The 24,109-nt window shown below is 44.4% G+C and overlaps 1 protein-coding gene across 3 annotated transcripts in view; it reads right to left on the minus strand.

The window, feature by feature from the left end:
• ror1 (receptor tyrosine kinase-like orphan receptor 1) overlaps positions 1-24,109 on the minus strand; it is a 358,261-nt gene that overhangs the window by 4,877 nt on the left and 329,275 nt on the right. The window lies entirely within an intron of this gene.

The following is a 24,109-nucleotide window of genomic DNA, read 5'->3' on the forward strand; positions in this document are numbered from 1 at the left end:
TTTCATTTACCTTGTTTCAAAAAAGAAACAATTAAAGAGACCATATTCTTTGTGCTTTTTGTTCCCTAGACCTTCCTAAATTCTCCTTTTAAAACACTGAAATTAAAATTTTGCATGCATAACTGTAATTAATAAAAACTTTTCTCCTCTCTTACTTATCACAGACAAAACACTAGAACAGCTAATCCTAAGTCTTGGTAAGTGCATGAAGAGGCATAAAGCCGAAACCTACAGACCAGGAAGGAACTTAGACTCCGCTCACAATGTGTGCAGAGTTAGCTGATTTCAGCTGGAGCAGCTGTGAGATGATACAATTACCTTCCGTGCTTTACAGCAAGAGAGGAGAGGGAAAACAAAATCAGTCAAAATTATTGTTCATGATTTAGTTATTCCAACTGGAAAGCATACTATTTTGTCACTGGGCAAGCAGAGGATCAGGCTCAGCTGTGATAGGGTGTCCACATTTTCTTTTGATGGTTAACATGAGGTTTGAATGAGATATTAGTTAGCTGCTGTTGCCGTTGGAGCCATTTCCCCATGTGAATCAGCTAATTTAGGAGGAGTGGGAAAAAAAGTTGCCAAAAAAAATTAGAGTTGAATCTCATTCCAGCTTTTTGGGAGTAGAGTTACTTAACAGTTATGAAGGAGGGTGTTACAGTAACAGTCTCCTGAAATGAAGAACATTAAGCAAAAAACAACTTAACAGGCAAAGTCCATGGGTTTATGACCGAGACCAATAATAGATACACCAAATATATCTAATGTTGGAATATGTTATGTTTTCTTATGGTTTGAGGAAACTTTGGGCCTTCTCTCCCCCAGGCTTTCCTTACTCTCCTCTCTGGCTGGAGCCTGGTGTTGGAAGAAAGGACAAGGGGGTGGCTCACAGCAGTACCCCCACCCCCAACGCCCCTTCTCAATGCCAGGTCCCTTGATATCTCCAGTTATAGAAGAGGTCCGCTTGCTTACACAGATCAGGACGGTTTCAAGCTCAGTTCTAATCTATGTAAATTAGCTGATTACGGCTGGAAGTATACCAAAAGGACTCAGTGAGCCTGGAGCAAACATTGCCGAATCTAAAATCGCAAAGTGTGGACCATATTACTTATTTTTTTTAAATTGAGAAGCTCTGATGCAAGGTCAAACTTTGTAATACAGAACCACAAAGTTAAAAAAGAACAGCGAAAATAACAAGGTAAATCAGAATTAGGTAATGTCAAGTTTGGGTTTCAAAAACCTGAAGATTGTTGGAGATGGGAGGATTGACTGAGGTAAGGAGTTGTATAATTTTGAGATTCTAGAAAGAATGTCTTGATTTCAACTGAATGAGATGCACTGAAGAGGAAGGTGATGTAAGGCAGCATCGTTACAAAATAGGAGAAACAAAGCAATAAAGTTCAGAGGAGCACTGACCACCATGTATAATTGTATAAATAAAATAAATAATAAATAAATAGATAAATAGTCTTTTGTAATGGAGAGAAACAGTGAAGGCTTTGGATGAGAGAAGGATTGTCTATCAGATGACAAGCTTTTCGTTATGTCTTGTCCACATGTGGGACAGGTGCTAAAACAACCTCAGTTATGGAAGTAGTATTCAAGTCTCAGGACAGCTTGAACTTTACAAGGAGTTAAGAGGTGTTGACACAAAAGAAAGTATCTGGAAGGAAACATGAAACCATGCTGTTGGAGGCAGCTTTAGCAGTGGAGGACATGGGAATTCTATTTGAAGTAAGAGAAAGTGAATCCACTAATGTTGATAGATGAAGCATGGATCCAGCAAAGGTAAGAGGTGACTGCTGCTGGTTAGACTAATGGACAGCACAAAAATGCTTTTGAATCACTGAAAGAATCAAGACTTTAATTTTCCCACTTCGGGGGGCAGAGGAGATCAAGATGTATTGACTCAGACATTATGGCCAGAATATTGCCGTTGGTGTGCAGGGGTGGGCCCGACATGCCGACGCGTAAAATGATGCGAGATAACGTCGGGCGTCATTTTGATATTGCGTTCGGCGGGCAGGCATGCGCCGGAGGTGGCTGTGCACCCGCCGAATTGTCAAAGGTCTATTAAGGTCATTAAGAAAGTAATTAATGTCATTAACACCGCTGCCTGTCCAACCTTAAGGTTGGCGGGCAGGCGAAGATCCCAAGCAGCCTTCGCATTTTCCAGGAAACCTCATCCACAGGTGGGATGAGGTTTCGTGAAGGTTTTATAAAATTAATAAATAAGTTTGGTGAACTTGACAAACATGTCCCAGCTCATGTGACACTGTCACATAAGGGGACATGTTTAAATAATTTTTTACTAGAATTTAAAAAAACTTATATTGTCTATTCAATCTCCCTGAGGCAGCCTCAGGGAGGTTGTTGCAGGTCTTTTGCGCGCATGAAGGAGAAAAAGTGCAGGCCCCTTCTCTCCCTCCTCCCCCCACCTGCACAGGTAGCGCTGAGCACTACGGAACGCGCATTACATTGGACGGGCCTTAATTGGCTCCCGCCCAGCCTGTCCAACATAGGTAAGATTCAGCCCTAAGTTTGAGATGTCTGGAAGTTTTGAGGTCTGAGGGCACATGATCTAAAAACAAATTTGATGTAGAGTGGAATTATATGAAAAAAGTAAATAAGGTTAAATGGTGAGTGAAGGCAGTATGAAGAAGGAATAATGGGAAAGACATCAGAGCACTGATGAAGCCCTGAGTTAATGGGGGAAAAAGTCAGTCAACAGGCATTGGATACTGCAAAGGCTCTGGGCTTTGACAATATTCCGGCAATAATGCTGAAGACTTGTATTCCCGAACTTGCTGCGCCCCTAGCCAACTGTTCCAGTACAGTAACAACATTGGCATCTACCCGGCAATGTGGAAAATTGCCTAGGTATATCCTGTGCGCAAAAAGCAGGACAAATTCAACCTGGCCAATTACCGCCTCTTCAGTCTACTCTGCATCATCAGTAAAGCGATGGAAGGGGTCATCAACAGTGTTATCAAGTGGCACTTGCTTAGCAATAACCTGCTCACTGATGCTCAGTTTGGGTTCCGCCAGGGTCACTCAGCTCCTGACCTCATTGCAGCCTTGGTTCAAACATGGACAAAACATCTGAATTCCAGAGGTGAAGCGAGAGTGACTTGGCATCAAGGCAGCATTTGACCGAGTGTGGCATTAAGGAGCCCTAGCAAATCTGCAGTCAATGGGAATCAGGGGGAACACTCTCCGCTGTTTGGAAACATACCTAGCACAAAGAAAGATGGTTATTGGAGGTAAATCATCTCAGTTCCAGGACATCACTGCAGGTGTTCCTCAGGGTAGTTCCTCAGGCCCAACCATCTTCAGCTGCTCCATCAATGACCTTCCTTCCATCATAAGGACAGAGGTTGGTGTGTTTGCTGATGATTGCACAATGTTCAGCACCATTCGCAACTCCTCAGATACTGAAGCAGTCCATGTTCAAATCCAGCAAGACCAGGCTTGGGCTAACAAGTGGCAAGTAACATTCGCGCCACACAAGTGGCAGGCAATGATCATCTCAACAAGTGAGAATCTAACCATCGCCCTTGACATTCAATGGCATTACCATTGCTGAATCCCCCACTCTCACATCCTGGGGGATACCATTGACCAGAAGTGAACTGGTCTAGCCATATAAATACTGTGGCTATAAGAGCAGGTCAGAGGCTGGGAATCCCATGCAAGTAACTCACCACCTGATTCCCAAAAGCGTGTCCACAATCTACAAGGCACAAGTCAGGAGTGTGATGGAGTACTTGCGACTAGCCTGGATGAGTGCAGCTCCAAAAAAATTCAAGAAGCTGGACACATTCCAGGACAAAGCAGCCCATTTAATTGGCACCCCAAGCACCACCTTCAATATTCACTCCCTCCACCACTGACACACACTGGCAGCAGTGTTTACCATCTACAAGATGCACTGCAGGAACTCACCAAACCTCCTTAGACAGCACCTTCCAAACCCAAGACTGCTACCATCTGGAAGGACAAGGGCAGCAGACACATGGGAACACCATCACCTGGAAGTTCCCCTCCAAGCCACAGACCATCCTAACTTGAAAATATATTGCCGCACCTTCACTATTGCTGGGTCAAAATTCTGGAACTCCCTCCCTAACAGCAGTGTGGGTGTACCTACACCAAATGGATTGCAGTAGTTCAAGAAGGCAGCTCACCACCACCTTCTCAAGGGCAATTAGGGATGATCAATAATTGGTGGCCCAGCCAGTAATGCCTACGTCCCAGGATTGAATTAAAAAAAAGTACACATAGGGCAGAATTTTGCCCTTGGCGGGTGGGCTTGGCAGGGACAGTCGGGAAGCTGACCGCTGCCCACGATCAGCACTGCACTGCAATTTCACGCTGGCGGGCCAATTAAGGCCCACCCAGCGTGAAACGTGAGCGGCAGTGCTCTGCTCTGCCTGTGCGGGACAGAGGGGGGTGGGGGTAAGGGAGGAGGACGAGCAGGCCAAGCACGACCTTCGCGCATGTGCGCGAGTGAGCACTTCATAATCTCCATGAGGCACAGAGCTGCCTCAGGGAGATGAAGAGATATAACAAAAAATAAAGAAAATAAAAATGTAATAAAACATGTCCCCTCATGTGACTGTCGCATGAGCAGGGACATGTTACTAATTCAAAAGCAAAACTTTAATTTTATTTTTATTTGCTTTTGGAAACATCATCCCACCCATGGATGAGGTTTCCAAAAAGTAAAGGATGCTTGGCCTTTTCGCCTATCTGCCAACTGTTAAGTTGGATGGGCAGCGAAAAATTGAGCTTAATTGATTATTTAATGGCCTTAACAGACCTTTTAATTGTCAGCGGGCTCGCTGCTGACTCCAGTGCACGCCCACCAACCGAACTGTCGCGCGACTGCGCATTGACGTTGGCATGCTCAGCTGATGTCAACGCGTGTTATTTTACGCTCGAGCGGGTCGGGCACGCTCCCACCCGCTGAGAAAAAATTTCTGCCCATAGACTGACCTGAGGAAAAATTAGACAGCTAATAGCTAGAACAGAGCTTTGATGTGAGGTCATATAAAGAATTATGTAGGCTTTGGGAATTCTGAGGGAGTGATGAATAATTGACTGGAAAATCAGAAGGTAGCCTAGGTGAAGAATTCATAGAATGTTTTCGGGAGGGAGGCAGAAAGCAGGAAACTACGGGCCAGTTAGTTAATGTCTGTCATAGGGAAAATGTTAGAAGCTATTATAAAGGCATTATAGCAGGGCACTTGGCAAAATTGAAGGTAATCAGGCAGAGTCAAAAATGGTTTTGTGAATGGGAAATCATGTTTAACCAATTTATTGGAGCTCTTTGAAGAAGGAACATGCGCTGTGGATAAAGGGGAACCAATGGATGTACTGTACTTAGATTTCCAGAAGGCATTTGATAAAATGCCACATCAAAGGCTATTGTGGAAAATAAAAGCTCATGGTGAAGGGAGGTAACATTTTGGCATGGATAGAAGATTGGCTAGCTAACAGGAAACAGAGTAGACATAAAAGAGCCTTTTTCTGGTTGGCAAGATATAACGAATTGCGTGCTACAGGGATCAGTGCTGGGGCCTCAACTTTTTACAATTTATGTGAATGACTTGTATGACAGGATCAAAGGTATGGTTGCTAAATTTGCTGATGATACAAAGACAGGTAGGAAAGTAAGATATGAAGAGGACATAAGGACACTACAAAGTGACAAAGATAGGTTGAGTGAGTAGGCAAAGATCTGGCAAACAGAGTATAATGTGGGAAAATGTGAAATTGTTCATTTTGGCACGAAAAATAAAAAAGAAGCATATTATCTAAATGGTGAGAGATTGCAGAGCTTTGAGATGCAGAGAGATCTAGGAGTCCTACTGCATGAATTGCAAAAAGTTAATATGCAGGTACAGCAAGTAATTAGAAAAGCTAATAGAATTATATAGTTTATTGCAAGGGGAATTGAAGACAAAAGTAGGTAGGTTATGCTTCAGTTATATAGGGCATTGGTGAGACACATCTGGGATACTGTGTATGGTATTGGTCTCCTTATTTAAGGAAGGATTTAATTGTGTTGGAAGCAGTGCAGAGAAGGTTTATTAGACGAATACCTGGAATGGGCAAGTTGTCTTATGAGGAAAGGTTGGACAGGCTAGGCTTGTATCTGCTGGAGTTTAGAAGAGTGACTTGATTGAAACATATAAGATCCTGAGGGGTCTTGACAGGGTGGATGTGGAAAGGATTTTTCCTGTTGTGGGAGAAACTAGACCTAAGGATCACTGTTTAAAAATAAGGGGTCGTCCATTTAAGACAGAGATGAGGAGAATTTCTTTCTCTCAGAGGGTTCTGAGTTTTGCTTGATTACCTTCAATTTTGCCAAGTGCCCTGCTATAACGCCTTTATAATAGCTTCTAACATTTTCCCTATGACAGACATTAACTAACTGGCCTGTAGTTTCCTGCTTTCTGCCTCCCTCCTGAAAACATTCTATGAATTCCTCACCTAGGCTACCTTTCAGTGTTCTGATGAAGAGTCATATGGACTCGAAACATTAATTCTATTCCTCTCCGCAGATGTTGTGACCTGCTGAGTTTTTCCAGCTATTTTTGTTTTTGTTTCAGATTTCCAGCATCCGCAGTATTTTGCTTTTACCTTTGCCCATCTGATTTTTCAGTCAAAGGAATAAAGAAGATTGAAAAGAAGACATATAACAAGGATAAATTTCAAGGCAAGCATCTTAAGAACATTGTTAAATCAATTATTAGATCTTATAGGACTGTAGGCAGTAAAGAAAGAGACATTCCTGACAGGGAAAACAAAGTTGAAGTTGACCTTAATGTTTGAAGGAGTAATGGATGGAGGTTCTTTGCTAAGATCATTAAGATTAGAGTTGGAGAAAAAACGTGGGTTAAAATAACGTTCTTTCTCTTTAGAAGAATTAATAACATAGGATTCACAAAAATTATGAGAAACAGATTTGGTTTGTTATGGTAAGTTAGGGAAGCAGATGGTTTCTTTCCAATAGAGAGATATTCAACTTGATTTTGCTGACAATAAATTTGAAATATGGACAATTATTATTAGTAGCTCAATAGAGACAATTGATGAATTTAGTGCTGTGAAGGAAAGACATTTATAGCCACAGAAGATATGTCTGATGATGAAAAGTAGCTAAGGCAAACAGTTGAGATGTCAAAGTGAACATACACACATAACCTGTTTTGGATTGCAAGTTTGAGTGGAAATGTAATGGAAATTGGAAGGGAGAAGATGATTTAGCTAAAGTACTGAGCAATGATGACATTATTGGAATGATTATCTGGAAAATGACATGCTTCTGATGTTAGGAAGCTAAATTGAGAGGCATGTGAGAAATGATTGGGTCGCTGATATAAATGACTGGGTTGCTGATAATAATGATGGCATCTTGTTAATACAACTCACTCCCAAACAGTCAGCATCAGGAGTTCCTCCAAGTCAAATCCCAGAATGATGTCTTCATTGTTTGAAAAGAATTCTCATGATAAATCAACAGAAGGATTGAAAAATAAAACAAAAAGGGAGGTCAAGTTAATAACATTTTGATGTATGCTCTTTAATTAAAATCATGCAATACTCTTGCAGCACAGGAGTAGGGTGTGGTGATCTTCTGTTCAGAGCAAGGGGAAAGAAAGAAAACTTTTTCTACGTTAGTTCGCATCCAAATTCCTTTCTAGACCAGGAAACCTTGGGAAAGAGTCCTGGGAATACTCACTCGCGGTCAGGTGGAAAAACAGCACTTCTTACATTCATTAGGGGAATTTCAGGGATAAACGTCAACATTTGTACTGTGTTTTTTGACAGTGATATTACAAATATTGGACTGAAGGTCAGGCTTTGATGATGAGGCTTGGCTGTGATGCTCCATATGGTGGGATAACACTTCTCCATTTACTGTTTAGACTCATTTGGGTCAGCAAAGAGTTGAACCAAACTAGGTGGCCCAGGAAGATAAACGTAATGCAGTTTTAAAGAGCCAAATGGCTTGTTCCTGTGTTGTAACATTCTGTGATTGAGTTCTGAGGGACTGCTATACTGCAACCATACCTCAGCAAAGGTCAGAGCATTCAGGAGAAGAAAACCTGAGCAACAAATTTACCAAATTTGGCTTCCAAAATGGGAGTGTTCTCTCTCACATTTTAGAGTTGCAGCATCAAGTAATAGTCTGATATTGATATGTACCAGCAATCCTTAACAAGTTCCCAATCGCAGTTGCACTGAACATCTATCAGATAGTTGCGAAGGAAGGTAATTTTCTGTGCAGTTGTGGGGGAAAAGAAGGGGAATCACCATCAACTATCAGTCAAACAAAGGTAAATAACACACAAGATCCAAACAAAGTGATGAAAACACAATATCTTATAAAACAAGGAATCTTATCAATAGCAATATTTAAAATAGCCTTTGTCCTGTGTTCCATGTAGTGGGTGAAATGGCTCCTGCCCTAAAACCTTTACTTACATATGATGACACATAACTATGGCAATCCGCAGCATACAAAAATATTTATCCAAACATCCCCCTTTTCATAGAAAAGGATGCATGCACTATCATTTGCAAGTTACTCCATATACATAGCCCATAAGGCAATTATCACACATGAACAAAAATCTATTTTTTCTAGTCTGTTCCAATTTCATCTGTCCCTACATGCACATTTCACACATAGACCAAAAGTGTTCAGGTCTTTCTATGGGACACATGCGAGTTGTTGTTAGCTGTTCATCTGATATTTGCTAGGTCCTGGGAAGATGTTGCTGCTCTGGGGAATGTCACTGCTGTGGTGAGTATTGCTGCTGTGGAACTTGTTGCTGCTGATCCATTGCATTTGTTGAGAAACAGTTGATCTCTGGGTCTGACGGCCGTTCAGTTCCTTGCTCAGTAGGTGAAATCAGATCTGTTTCATCAGCTGCTGTGAGGGAGCAGCCTCTCTGGTTGCACATAGGTGTCAGTGGTTGCGATGACAGAGTTGGTCGTTCATTTTCACTGTGTACGATTGAAGTCACAACTTCTCTACACAGGTTCCAAGTTACCACATGGGTTGTCTTTTGTTGAGAGCATTGAATATTTGCAGTTTGACTGGATCTCCAACTCTCAACTCCGGCAATGATTTGGAAGCTTTATCAAAGTGAAATTTGGCTTTTTGTGATTTAACTTTGATCTTGTCACTCTCTACTGTTACTACTTCTGGCTTCAGTAGTTTTTTAGCTATTGGAAGAGTAGTCTGAGCATGGCATGACATTAGTTGCTGGACTGAATTACTTTCCATGCCTTCAATGGGTGTATATCTCCACGCTAAGAGTGCCTTGCACTCATCTGTGCTGGATCTGGTTGATTCTTTGATGATCCCTTTGGCAAGTTTTTAAGGCTGCCCCAGTCTTTCCATTTGACTGGGGATAGTGTAGAGAGGATGTGTAGTGCTGAATTTGCCAATCATTCGTGAAGTGTCTGAATTCTTCACATGTGAACGGAGGGCCATTGTTGCTTATCACAATATCAGGAATGTTATGATGATTGAAGAGTGATTTCAGGCATTCTACAATCTCACTGGCAGTTGGTGACATCAGCTGGTCTAACTCCCAATATTCTGAATAATAGCCGACTGTGATGAGGTAATCAGTCCCAGTGAGAGAGAAGAGATCTACTTCAAGCTTCATCTGTGGTGTCTGGGATCTCATGAGTCATGAGTGGCTCTTTAGCTTGCTTAGCTTGATCTTCATTACAAGCACTACACTGGCCAATGTGATCCTTAATCTCATTGCTTATGTTTAGCCAGTAGAGCACTTCTCTTGCCTTCCTTGCACTAGACTTGATTCCTTAAGACTTGCATGGATACACTTCAACATCTATTTTCTCACCTCTTTAGAGATAATGACCCAATCCCTTTCTACAAGATGCCACCTTGGGCAATCACTTCATCTCTGTATGCCCAATATTATCTTATAGCATCAGGTATGTCCTTGATGCTTTCAGGCCATCCTTTCATCACAACTTCCTGCAGCACTTGGAGAGTTGCATCTTGTTGTGTAGTTTGCTTGATGTGATCAAAACACTTATCTGTCAGGATCTGTTCAGCAGTCAATGGCTTGGCACAATGCAAAACACTGCAAGTCTCTTTTGGTACATGAGTGTTACCAGTCCAAGCTTTTGACTTCTTTCACCTGAAATGAGGGGATTTTGCTTAGTGTCTAATGCCTGGAACTGCAGATCTCTTTTCTTCCCATTATACTGGACTCTCAGCTTAGTTTGTCCACGTTCAGTGAGCATCGCTCCATCATAGGGGCTTCAACTTTATCTTTGATGACTTCATTTTTGGGTCACCATCTTGAGCAACTTCACACAAGTCTGTGAAGCTCATAATGTTGCACATAGCACCAGTGTTTATCTGACACTTCACATTAATATGATGCTCACCTTCTGCAGTCATCATTCCAACAGAAACAAACAATTTTTTACCTAGGGATTGGAACACACCAACCTGATTTCGGGTTTAGAATGATTTGTCACAATCATCATTGAACATCTTTTCAGCAGCCATCTTTATAGGCTTACTTTCCTTCTTTCAGCAAAACACGTGCATGCAAAGTGGTTCAGCTTCTTGCAGTTAGAGCACTGCTTTCCCTATGCTGGACAGGCTTCCTTTTCCTTCTTGTAGTTTTCCCCACAGTATTTACATCCAGTACTCCGGCCTTGATCTTTCTGCAGGCCCTTCTGTAGCTTGTCCTTCCTTTTCTTCATTGACTTGTGCTGTCTCTCAGGCGAGTGTGAAGCCTCTTAGTTCTCCTTAATACTCTTCAGTTAATAATCAGCCACCTCAGAGCTTCTGTATGTGACAATAACTTTCTCGAGAGTAATTTCCTCTTTTCTCAGCAGGCATGCTCTCACAAACTTTGAGGGTAAACTAGCAAGTAATATAATAACGGACAGTAAGAACTTCTTTAAATATAGAAAAAGGAAGAGAGAGGCCAAGGTGAACATTGGCCCCTTAGAGACTGAGGCTGGGGAAATAATAATGGGGAACCAGGAAATGGCAAAGGAGTTGAATAAATACTTTGCTTCAACCTTCACAGTAGAAGATACTATAGCATTCCAAAAATACTAAATAATCAAAGGGCAAAAGCGGGGAGGGGGGAGGGGGAGGAGGAAATAAATAGAATGGCTATCACTACAGAAGAAGTACTAGGGAAACTAATGGGGCTAAAGGCCGTAAAGTGGACTGCAGCAGTTCAAGAAGGCAGCTCACCATCACCTTCTCAAGGGCAACTAGGGATGGGCAATAAATGCTGGCCCAGCCAGTGACACCCACGTTCCGTGAATGAATAAAAAAAAAAGTCCCTTGGATCTGATGGGTTGCATCCTAGGGTATTAAAGGAAGTAGTTACAGAGATAGTGGATGCACTGGTAGTAATCTTCCAAGAATCCTTAGATTCTGGAAAAGTCCCAGAGGATTGAAAAACTGCCAATGTAACACCCTCATTCAAAAAGGGAAGGAGACAAAAACACAGATAACTATTGGCCAGTTAGCTTAACATCTGTCATTGGGAAAATGTTAGAGTCTATTGTAAAGGATATAATAACAGAGCATTTAGAAATACATAATATAATCAAGCAGAGTCAGCATGGCTTCATGAAGGGGAAATCATGCCTGACAAATTTATTAGAATCCTTTGAGGAGGTAACAAGCAGGATGGGTAAAGGGGAACCAGTAGATGTAATATATTTGGATTTCCAAAAGACGTTCGATAAGGTACTGCATATAAGGCTATTTAATAAGATAAGAGCCCATGGTGTTGGGAGTAGTATATCAGCATGGATAGAGGATTGACTAACTAATAGAAGACAGAGAGTTGGGATAAGGGGGGCATTTTCAGGATGGCAACCTGTAACTTGTAGAGTGCCACAGGGATCAGTGCTGGGGCCCACAATTATTTGCAATATACATTAATGACTTGGATGAGGGAAGTGAATGTACTATCGCCAAGTTTGCGGTTGACACAAAAATATGTGGGAAGGCAAGTGGTGAGGATGACACAGAGAGTCTACAGCGGGATATAGACAGGTTATGTGAGTGGGCAAAAACTTGGCAGATGGAATATAATATGGGAAAATGTGAGGTTATGCATCTTGGCAGAAAGAATAGAGGAGCTGAATATTATTTAAATGGGGAAAGACTACAGAAAGCTGCAGCAGAGAGGGATTTGGGGGTCCTTGTGCATGAATCACAAAAAAGCTAGCATACAAATTCAGCAGGTAATAAGGAAGGCAAATGGAATGTTGGTTTTTATTTCAAAGGGAATGCAGTATAAAAATAGGGAAGTCTTGCTAAAACTATACAAGGCACTAGTTAGACCACACCTAGAATACTGTGAACAGTTTTGGTCCCCTTATCTAAGGAAAGATATACTGGATTTGGAGGCGGACCAGGGAAGATTCACTAGGTTGATCCCGGGTATGAAGAGATTTTCTTATGAGGAGAGGTTGAATAGGTTAGGCCTGCACTCATTGGAGTTTAGAAGAATGAGAGGCAACCTTATTGAAACCTACAAGATTCTTAGGGAGCTTGACAGGGTAGATGCTGATGTTGTTTCCCTTTCTGGGAGAGTCTAGGACCAGAGGGCATAATCTCAGAGTAAGGGGTCGCCCATTTAAGACAGAGATGAGGAGGATCATCTCCTCATGATGATGAGGAGATTCTGTGGAATTCTTTACTGCAGAGGGCTGTAGAGGCTGGTTCATTAAGTATATTCAAGGCTGAGATAGACAGATTTTTAATCAGTGAGGGAATCAAGGGTTATGGGGAAAAAGCAGGAAAGTGAGGATTATCAGATTAGCCATGATCTCATTGAATGGCAGAGCAGACTCGATGCGCCGAATGGCCTATTTCTGCTCCTATGTCTTATGGTCTTACAGCAGCTCTCTTGTTCCTAAGACAATCCTATCTCAGATGAAATCATCCTTCAGTTGCCCAACTCTCAAGATTCAGCTAGACATGTCGGTGCAGTCACTTACTGATCAACATTCACCCACTCTTCTTGAGTTCTAGTGTTAAACACAGTGTTCATAAATAATATTAGTATAGGGCTTAAAGTGGGTCTTCAAGGCCTCCAAAGTTTCGCAAGACTGGTTTTTCTGCTCCTCAGTTAAGTCTAGGGTGCAATAGAGCTTGTAGCACTCCTTCGTCATCACTGATAACAGAGTTACTACTCTTATCTGTTCAGGTTTCTTGTTCAACTCTGTGGCAACCTCATAATTCTGCCATTGAGTCTGGAAGAATTGCAAATTCTCTCTCAAATCTCTCTTCATATCCCTCAGAGTACATACTGGAACATTTAAAGCCATAATGACTCACCCAGCTGGCTATTCTCTATGTCTTGCACAAAGTTGCAGACCATAGTTTAGTTATTCTCTTGTTTTGTTACATCTGCTGGCTCCCTTACAACTATCAAAATCCGATTGCGCACTTCTAACACTATGTTCCATGTGGGGGGTAAAATAGCTATTGCCCTAAAACCTGTATTTACATATGATGACAGCAGAGGTCACATGACTATAGCAACCCACAGTGTACAAAAGTATTTACCCAAACATCCTGTAAGGTTGCACAACATAGAGTATCATTATTGGATGACTCCATTTCACATCAGTGATGACACATAGAAAATTTAGAAGTAAAAGAAGTCAGAATAATTTACATTGGCAGAGATTAATTGATTTATGTTGCAGCCATAATAATACAAGTGTTGATCCAAAATCTCAACACACAGAGACTGACTTAAAACCATGTTACATTGGTGAAACGTAATACTTTACCATTAGGATCAGATCCATCTTATAGAAGTTTCTTTCAGATTGCTTGCTGACAATTTTTCTTTGGAAAAATGCCACAGCAATATTAATCTGACACTCAACTGCTTGCATGTGAGTGAGTGACCACACAGTGAGAATGATTTTCATCTCAAGCAAGACAGAACTGGGCATACAACCCAGGCCCACACAGGGAGAGCAGCTCCCCCTCCTACCTGGGAATGCATACTTCCCCCATCCTGTTTGCATTTCAAGTTAATTGCACCATTGTCTGGACTTTTAATAGTACTTCACGATACACTGCCAGTGATATTTGGAAGCATTTTTTTAGACATTCTGTCAGGCAAAGTCTGTCATAGCTTGCTTTTTAAACTTAGGCTATATCTTCCTGGAAGTTTTAAGATGCCCATTTATGCAGACAATGCGCTGTCTGTTCCATTACTATCTGAGAAGTGGATTTCTTTTTTAATTTTGGGCTCATCAAGGTGAGGGCTGATGGGAAATGGGACTCCTTCTCAATTCCAGCATCCAGTGTCAGCATCAAGCTTTCCTGGTCAAGTGTAGCGTAAGTTAGATTCTGAGTAAAGCGCATGTCAGCTCTTCCCCAGAGGCAGCTCACAGATGAGGCAAGTGAGGCACTGTCACACCTAGAATTATGTGTGCATACATGCACATGCAGTTGATGCATAGGAATCCTGGCTCCAGCTCTGATTGAGCAATGCAAGGAAGGCAGTGCAGGTCATGGTTAAAGGACAGCACTGTATGAGGGCTGTTTATTAAAACAAACAGCTCCTTCCCGTGTGGGCCAGCAATTGGAGACGGTGCAGCATGATGCCAGCTGCTTATATAAGAACCGATGATCTATATCAAAGAACTGCTGCGTATCATAAATATGAAGTTCACCAACTTTGCTGAGAGTAGACTGCCCAGTGTGGCACTGAGTCATACAAAGCTGGAAAAAATCAGCTTTGAGAGTTAATTGAACTTAGCTGGGGCAATGGCACCTGTACTTCATGTGGCCTTAGCGTTCAAGAGAGCAGAGATGAAATCAGCCAGCATTTCCATTCCTGATTGCTGCAAGGAAAATGCATGTGCATGGACATTAGGAGTGAACAGGCTTTGCACCCAGCTCTGATGGCTCCCTCAGAAGTCAAACTGCTTTCCATCACTGGCAGTCTAAGCTCAGGCATGAAGAATGCCCACTAGGATGGCACAGAAATACTGGTAGTACCTGTGAAACTATATTCCAGCAGGGGTTAAAAAAGGTGCAAAGGATAGGCCAGAAATTTATAGGCTGGTCAGTCTAACATCAGTGGTGGGCAAATTATTGGAATCAATTCTGAGAGACAGGATAAACTGTCACTCCGAAAGGTACGGATTGATCAGGGATAGGCAGCATGGGTTTATTAAGGGAAGATTGTGTCTTACCAACTTAATAGAAATTTTTGAGGAAGTAACAAAGAGGGTTGATGAGAGTAGTGTAGTGGATGTTGTCTACATGGATCTTAGTAAGGCATTTGACAAGATCCCACATGGCAGACTTGTCAGAAAAACTGACATCCCATGGGACAAGGGAAAGGTGGCAAATTGAATCCAAAATTAGCTCATTGACAGGAAACAAAGGGTAATGGTCGATGGATGTTTTTGCGAATGGAAGGTGGTTTCCAGTGGCATTTCACAGGGCTCAGCATTGGTGCCCTTGCTATTTATTGTATATACTAATGATTTGGAATTAAACATGCAAACCATGATTGGGAAATTTGCAGATGACACAAAAATTGGCTGCATAGTTGTGAATGAAAAGGATAGCTGTTGTCTCCAGAATTATATCAATGGTTTGGTTGGGCGGAAAAGTGGAAAATGAAATTCAATCCAGAGAAGTGCGAGTTAATGCATTTGGGGAGGGCAAACAAAGCAAGGGAATACTCAATAAATGGGAGGGCATTGAGAGGGGTTGAGGAAGTGAGAGACCTTGGAGTGCATGTCCACGGGACCCTGAAGGTTGCAGGACAGGTGGATAAGGTGGTAAAGAAAGCATACAGAATTATTTCCTTTATTGGAGGAGGTATTGAACACAAAATCAGGATGTAATGCTGGAACTGTATAAAACGCTGGTTAGGCCATAGCTAGAATCTTGTGCACAGTTCTGGTCACCACATTACAGGAAGGATGTAATTGCTCTGGAGAGAGTACAGAGGACATTTACAAGAATGTTGCCAGGACTTGAAAATTGCAGCTATGAGGAAAGATTGGATAGGCCAGGATTGTTTCCTTGGAACAGAGGAGGCTGATGGATGACCTAATTGAGGTGTACAAAATTATGAGGGGAGTAGATAGGGTAGACAGGAAAGACCTTTTTCCTCTAGCTGAGGGGTCAATTACCAGAGGGCATAGATTTAAGGTGATTGGTCGAAGGATTAGAGGGGACATGAGGAAAAACTTTTTCACGCAGAGGGTGGTGGGCGATTAGAATTCACTGCCTAAATCGATGGTTGAGGCTGAAACGCTCAACTCATTTATAAGATACTTGGATCTGCATGTAACCTGCAAGGCTACAGACCAGGTGCTGGAAAGTGGGATTAAAAATGAGGGGCTAGCTTCCTTTTTCTCTTTTATGGCCGGCACAGACACGGTGGGCTGAATGGCCGGCCCCTTTCTGCGCTGTAACTTTTCTATGGTTCTATGGGTCAGTGATTTCAGGTATAGAGGGAAGAAAGTTGAAACAGAACCCATAAAACAGTCCAATCTCTCCAAGATGCTGCAGAGTACTGCCAGCGCAATGCCTTACAGAAGGTTATTTTCAAGGTAATCAAGATGACAATTTCATTAACCAAGCCAATCCATTCTATCACACTTATTGTGTTCAATAAGTATATGTCAAGCTGATATTAATTAATTTGTTACAGAGCTTATATCATACAATATTTAAAGTTCTGAGTGATGTGGTGGATAATTTATTAAGTGACTGATAATCAACACTGTTATCTTTTAAATTATTTTCCCATTGTTTTATGTTGATTTATATAGTGATGAGTATCATTTGACACAGCATAAAGCCGATAATTTGTGACAAACACCCTAAATTATTGGGCACAGACATCTGCAACTTACCACCCTCTGGAAATGCTGAACACTTCCAAGTTGTGACTAACCAGCATTAAGTAGATCCCAAACAAGACACAATTTAGAGAGGCCTTCTCACCCACGCAGTGCTCCTGGCACACAGCATCCATTCACAATTTGGGAAAGCCTGAAAGACCTTTCAAAACTGACCCAGTCGTCCTCCCTTGTTACAGGGTCAAACTTTCTTTTTAGTTTCTTTTTTTTGTCCTTTAATGGGCAAATACTGGCAAGAGCATCTTTGTGAAAGAAAAATCAGAACTGGTAAATTTCAGGCAAACAGCAGCTCTTTACCTGTTGCTGGTGCCCAACATTCCTGCTCTCAGCCCACACTGTGATCCCAGTATATCATGGGCAGAATTTTCCCCCCGTTGGGGGGGAAGTTCAGGAGCGGGCGCATGGAGGCACGCCTCCAATCGGCGCCCCCAATCGGGGCCATGCCGCCATTTTACATGGGCGGGCCAATTAAGGCCCGCCCAGCGTGACATCTGCAAGGAAGCGCTTCCCTATGCAGGTGAGGGGGATTCCCTGAGCCGAGAGTGCGCTCCTTCACGCATGTGCGCGAAAGAGCGCACTCATCTCCCTGCCTCAGGGACATCGGCTCCACAATAAAAAATGTTAAGAACAGAAAAAAAATTTCCCTGACATGCACCCTCATGTGACACTGTCACATGAGTTGGGACATGTCCATCACTTTTAGTTACACTTTTATTAAATTTTTAAAAACCTACATGACACCTGACAGTTGTGGTGTGTGAGTAATGGACAGCGCTTGCATGGCTGCCAATGAGGGTTGAAATGTACAATTTTGGCAAGCTGGGGTAATGCAGTAACAACCAAATATGTTCAGCCTTTATCTTAATAGATCTGTTGAAATGGGCACATGAAAGGAATAGGGTGCGATTAGTGTAAAAGGAGAGATTAAAGGAGGTTGGCCATGAGTCAAAGATCTATTAAATGTCTGGATGCTGTGTTCAGAAATGGTACGTGACAGAGCATAAGCAAGGTAAGGGTCAGAGCGCAGAAGCCAATATGTAGAAATCTGTCAATTCCTTCCCTTCCCTGAGTCTTGTACTGCATTGATTCTGATTAAATAGAGACAGTTTACTCTTGAAAATGTCTGATTTTTTAAAGAACAAATTGCAGCACACTGTCAGAAACAGAACACTTCAGTTAACAGATTGTCACCACCCTTTACAAGTGTATGCAAAAGGCTTGCTTTGTGGGACCGTGTTTTTGCAAAACCCATTTTGAAGTTGCTCTCCAAGCTCCGGCAGTGAGTGTAGCGAATCAATGGAGGAGGAGGCAGCAGTGGAAAAGCAGCAGGGGGAGTGGCGGACGGTGAAGAACAAGAAAAGTAAGAGGGAGCGAAGAAGAAGCAAAGGCGTTTCCCAGAGAAGCGGCAAGAGGCGTCTCCCATCCGACACGGATGACAAGGGCAGCAGCTCTTCGGATGATGAAGTGCCAGAGCGGCACCGACAGAAGAGGCGGCAAAGCTCCAGGGCGTTGGAGGACGAGACACCCGAGCTCCAGAAAATTGGAGACAACAAGGAGACCAGCGCACCCCAACTTTGCCTGCAACCTGAGGAGGCCAGTGCACCACAGCCCCTGGAATCTGGGAGCAGTGAGGCAATCATCGCACCCCAGCTCCAGGAAGCCGGGAACAGCAACACCCCAGAGGGGGTGAGTTTTGGAGAAGCTTCTCCAGCAAAGGTCATCTCAAAACCCGCTCTCTACGTGAACCTCCAGATGCCACCGGAGCAGAACACGGCCAAGGAGATCTACCTCAGCCCATCCAAAGTGAAGGAATTTGAGCTCACTACGGGTATGAAGGAGCAGACTAAAGGTCTGGGACTCTCAGAGACAGTGGGTTTGGTAGGAGAATAAATGCTTTAAAATGGGTTTAAAGATTGTATCCATAAATGTGCGTAGCATTAAATCTACTACGCGATGTGTTGCGACCTTGGACTACCTAGCCAAGGTCAAAGCTGACCTGTTGTTTCTGCAGGAGTGTGCGATACCGCACCTCAGCTCCTACAGGCAATGGTCACGATGGTGGTCCCACGGGCCATCGATCTGGTCGGGCGGAAACGACTCTCGTTCCTCCGGCCTGGGTATTCTGCTGCGGGGAGGCAACTTCACCGTCTCCGAGGTCAAGGAGGTGGTGGGCGGGCGACTCCTCGTAGCAGACGTAATGTACAAGAACGCTCCACTCCGGTTAATTAACGTGTATGGCCCGGCACAAGGGGCTGAGCGGCTGGAGGTTTTTCAGCAGCTCCCACTGCTGCTGGCGACCTCCAGGCCGGTCATTCTGGGCGGGGACTTCAACTGCATCATCGATGCGGCTGGACGATCCGGCAGGGCCGGAAGCAGATTGGACGCTACGTCCAGATCCCTGATGGAAACAGTTAAGGATGCCAAGCTGCACGACGTCTTCAGCAACCCTGCAGACGGAGCGCAGCGTAGATACACCTGGTCGCGGCCAGACGGGTCCATTCGTTCCAGGATAGACTTCCTGTTTGTGTCCCGTGCATTCACAGTCAGATCCACCGAGGTCAAGCCGGTGTTCTTCTCTGACCACTGCCTCCTACTGGCGGACTGCCACTTGGAGAAGGACCTGAGGGTGGGCAGGGGGGCATGGAAGCTAAATGTGCAACTGCTGACCCCAGAGAACATTGAGGAGCTCAAGAGGGATTACAAAGGTTGGAGAACTGTGAAACCCCTCTTTGAGTCCCTGACACACTGGTGGGAAGCGATCAAGGGAAGCATCAAGAGGTTTTTCATCCGCAAAGGCACCCAGAAAGCTAGAAAGGAACAGAGGGAAATGTCCCGACTCCAGAAAAAGATGCAGAACCTGCTCCGGCTGCAGTCGATGGGGGTCGATGTCAAGGAGGAGCTCCAAGAGGTGAAGGGCCAGCAAGCCTCGCACTTTGCCTCGGAGGCCTCCAAGATCATCTTCCGTTCCAGAGTCCGCTCCGTGGAGCAGAATGAGACGTGCTCACGTTTCTTCTTCCAAAAGGTACACAGAGAGCGCTCTGTGATCAGCAGCCTGAAGGAAAAAGACGGCTCAGTAAAGTCATCACGGTCCGACATTCTGAGGATCAGCAAATCCTTTTATGCTGGATTGTATGACGTGAAGCCCACGGACAGCACGGCCTCCCAGTCCTTCCTGTCCTCTATCACGGAGGTCTTAGACCACAGTACGCGGGAGAGCCTGGACAAACCGCTAACTCCTGATGAACTGACTAAGGCCCTCGAGTCCTTCGAGAAGAGTAAAACCCCCGGAAGCGACGGCTTGCCGGCGGAGTTGCATTCGGCTCTGTGGGACTTGATCGGCCCAGACCTGCTAGGAGTGTACGAGAGTATGCTCCTGGCCGGTAGTATGTCAGAATCCATGAGGAAAGGCATCATCACCCTCATCTACAAGCACAAGGGGGAAAGGGAGGAAATTAGAAATTGGCGACCCATTTCACTGTTGAATATGGACTATAAGATTCTGTCCAAGGTCATCGCCAATCGGGTCAAATCCGCTCTGGAATTGGTGATTCACCCTGACCAGACCTGCTCTGTGCCAGGCAGGAAGATCTCTGACAGCCTGGCGCTGCTCAGGGATACGATTGCCTATGTACAGGACAGGAGTGTGGATACCTGCCTCATCAGCTTGGATCAGGAGAAGGCCTTTGACAGAATATCGCACACCTACATGGGGGATGTGCTCTCCAAAATGGGCTTTGGGGAGGGAATTCGAAATTGGATCCAACTGCTCTACACTAACATCAGTAGCGCAGTCTCAATCAATGGGTGGGAAACAGATAGCTTTCCGATTAAATCTGGAGTCAGGCAGGGCTGTCCTCTCTCGCCTGTCCTTTTCGTGTGCTGCATAGAACCCTTTGCCGAGTCCATCAGGAAGGATCTGGGCATAAGAGGAGTGACGATCCCAGGCAGTGGAGGCACTCAGGTAAAAGCCTCCCTGTACATGGACGACGTCGCCGTCTTCTGCTCGGATCCGCTGTCGGTGCGCAGACTGATGCACATCTGCGACCAGTTCGAACTGGCCTCGGGAGCCAAGGTAAATCGTGGGAAGAGCGAGGCCATGTTCTTTGGGAACTGGGCTGACCGATCCTTTGTCCCCTTCACTGTCAGGGCTGACGGCCTGAAGGTGCTGGGGATATGGTTCGGAGGGACCGGGGCATGCGTTAGAAACTGGAAGGAGCGAGTGGCTATGGTGAAAAGGAAACTGGGCATGTGGGAGCGACGCTCCCTCTCCATTGCGGGTAAGAACCTGGTCATCAGGTGTGAGGTACTCTCGCTGTTGCTGTACGTGGCGCAGGTCTGGCCCATTCCAGACTCCTGCGCGACGGCGATCACTCGAGCCATCTTCCGCTTTATCTGGAGGTCGAAAATGGATCGTGTCCGCAGGGACGCGATGTACAAGCCTCTAGATAAAGGGGGAAAAAACGTGCCCAACATCGCCCTCATACTGATGGCCACCTTTGTGTGCGGCTGCATCAAGCGGTGCGTAGACCCTCAGTACGCAAACACCAAGTGTCACTACGTGCTGAGGTTCTACCTGTCCCCGGTGTTGCGAAGGATGGGTCTGGCCACGCTGCCGCGGAACGCTCCAAGTAGTTGGACCGTGCCGTACCACCTGTCCCTGGTGGAAATATTTATGCAGAAAAACACCTTTGACCACAAGTCCATCAGGCAGTGGTCAGCACGTAACGTCCTAGAGGCCCTGAGGGAAAAGGAGAGGGTGGACCCTGTGGGATGGTTCCCCGAGCAGACTGTCAAAGTCATTTGGCAGAATGCCTCATCGCCAGAACTTTCCAACAAGCACCAAGACGTAGCTTGGCTGGTGGTGAGAAAGGCCCTCCCCGTCAGATCCTTCCTACACGCCAGGAGGCTCACCCCCTCTGCACGTTGCCCTCGAGGTGGCTGTGGTGGGGAAGAGACCGTTGTTCACCTCCTTGTGGATTGCGCCTTTGCAAAGAAAGTCTGGAGAGAGATGCAGTGGTTGCTGTCGAGGTTCATCCCGAGCAGTTCTGTGACACAGGACTCTGTGCTCTACGGGCTGTTCCCAGGGACACACACCGAGACAAACATCAACTGCAGCTGGAGGATCATCAACTCGGTGAAAGACGCGCTTTGGTCTGCCCGAAACTTGTTGGTCTTCCAGCGCAAAGAGTTGTCCCCGACCGATTGTTGCGGACTGGCACAATCCAAAGTCCAGGACTACGTGCTGAGGGACGCACTAAAGCTTGGGGCAGCTGCCGCAAAGGCGCAATGGGGAAGGGTCGCTGTCTAAGACCTTTCTACCACAGCGCACCGAGAGACTGGGAACTGTTCAGAGCCCCTCGGGCTGTACAGATCAAAATGAAAGGCTGTAAATGATTGTAATATTGTTTGTACTGATGCACCTGGTGATACATTTTGTAAAAGTTTAACCTGGATTGTACCCTTGTAATGTTGTTTTTGAAATGGTTTTGAATGTGATTGAAGATTTTTTATGAATAAAGTATATTTTTACAAAAAAAAAAAAAAATCAATCTTGATTGCTGATGGTTTAAAACCTCAAACCTATTTTCAAAAGATTGTGCATGTATTTTAATATTGCATTTATTCTGTGCCATGTGGGAATATGGTAATCTGATCGCAACAAGTTTGGCGAGCATTGAAATCCTATTGGACAACACTTCAAACCTTTCAATATAATCAGATATTGCCCTTTAGTGTTCACATAACTTGTAACTTTTTGCAATAAACACATGGAGCAATTTTCACCGAATACTTGAAGGGCTAAAGAGTGAAGAGGTGGTCAAGATAGGGTCTTAAACTGAAATGCCAGTTTAACCCATGTTTAGTGCAAGACGCCTTTTTGGTAAAGAAGTTGAAGCAGTTACTTTAAGTAGGAAGGGTTGCTCGGAGTCTCATTAAACAGCTGGTTGATACTTAAAATGCCTGCTAGCGCTCATTAAAGAGGCACATGGCATTTAATGGCTAGTGCTTCAACTAATGCCCTCTCCTAACAGCGACCAACAGTTCGGGAATAAACACAGCATTGATTTTGATTTCAAGCGCTACTTAAAGGGATACTCACCACTTAAAGGGATACTCACCATTTCATGGTCATTGCTGCTGGAGCTGTGAAGAGGACGTCTGATACACAGCAGGAGACTTTCTGGGATACCTTGTCAAGACTCCACCAACACTCGAGCAAGATTTATTCCGGAAATTCTTTGAGGACTTCACCTAAAAAGAGTAAGTGCTGTGCTACTCCACCTTATTGGACACCTTGTAGGAGTCACCAGGAGAAAGGGAGTGCTTGGTCATTGGTATCTTGCTAGAGATCCCCCCTTGACCTGGATGAGGAATGGGAGGAGGGCATGAGGCCAGTCAGGGCAGCACCAGCTGCTGCATGAGAAAAGGACAGGAGGATGAGGTGATCGAGGTGGCATCCCTCCCACTGTGGGTACAGGACACCCCTCTCTTCTGGACCCCTCCACCAAGATGTCCAGTGCCCTGTCAGAGAACCGGTGCCCACTCCTTGGCTCCTGAACCATCCTGAAACGTGCACTGTGTGCCAGTCAGCGCTCCCTACACCTTCAGCGTAAGTGGGTGTGAGGAGCCCACATACACTACTCCACAAAAATTGTGTTTTATCAGCACCTTAGTGCTAAACCTGCAGGTTTCTGGTTAGCGCCTCCGGGCAAGTTCAAATTATGGCAGTCAGCAGTTAGGACCAATATTGTGTGCTAGATCTGGACTTTCAAACAGGCTAGTCTTATTTGCACCGTACCTATTTCCTGCTCGTTTTCATCCTTTGGCTAAAATAACTCCCACTACATTTTGCACAGAGAAATGGGCCCAAAATCCATGTATGTATTACATGAGTGCAAAAGCTTTTAACAACCAAGAAGGGAAATGCATGTTAAATGTAGTGTATGTTATAGATGATGATTACAATGGTGCAACTCAGCTATGGTGGGGAATTCCTCAGGATTTGTTTTGTTTGAAGTACAGCAGAATCCCTCCCTTTACGTGCATAAACTGGAATTTTACCAGGCTTATGGGGATGGGTTGGGGGAAGGAAATCTGGCAAAATGGAGCAGGAAGGCGTTGGGGGAGATGCGACATCTTCCCACCACCATGTCAT

This window comes from Cetorhinus maximus, chromosome 17, assembly GCF_964194155.1.
Source record: "Cetorhinus maximus chromosome 17, sCetMax3.hap1.1, whole genome shotgun sequence".
NCBI lineage: Eukaryota > Metazoa > Chordata > Chondrichthyes > Lamniformes > Cetorhinidae > Cetorhinus > Cetorhinus maximus.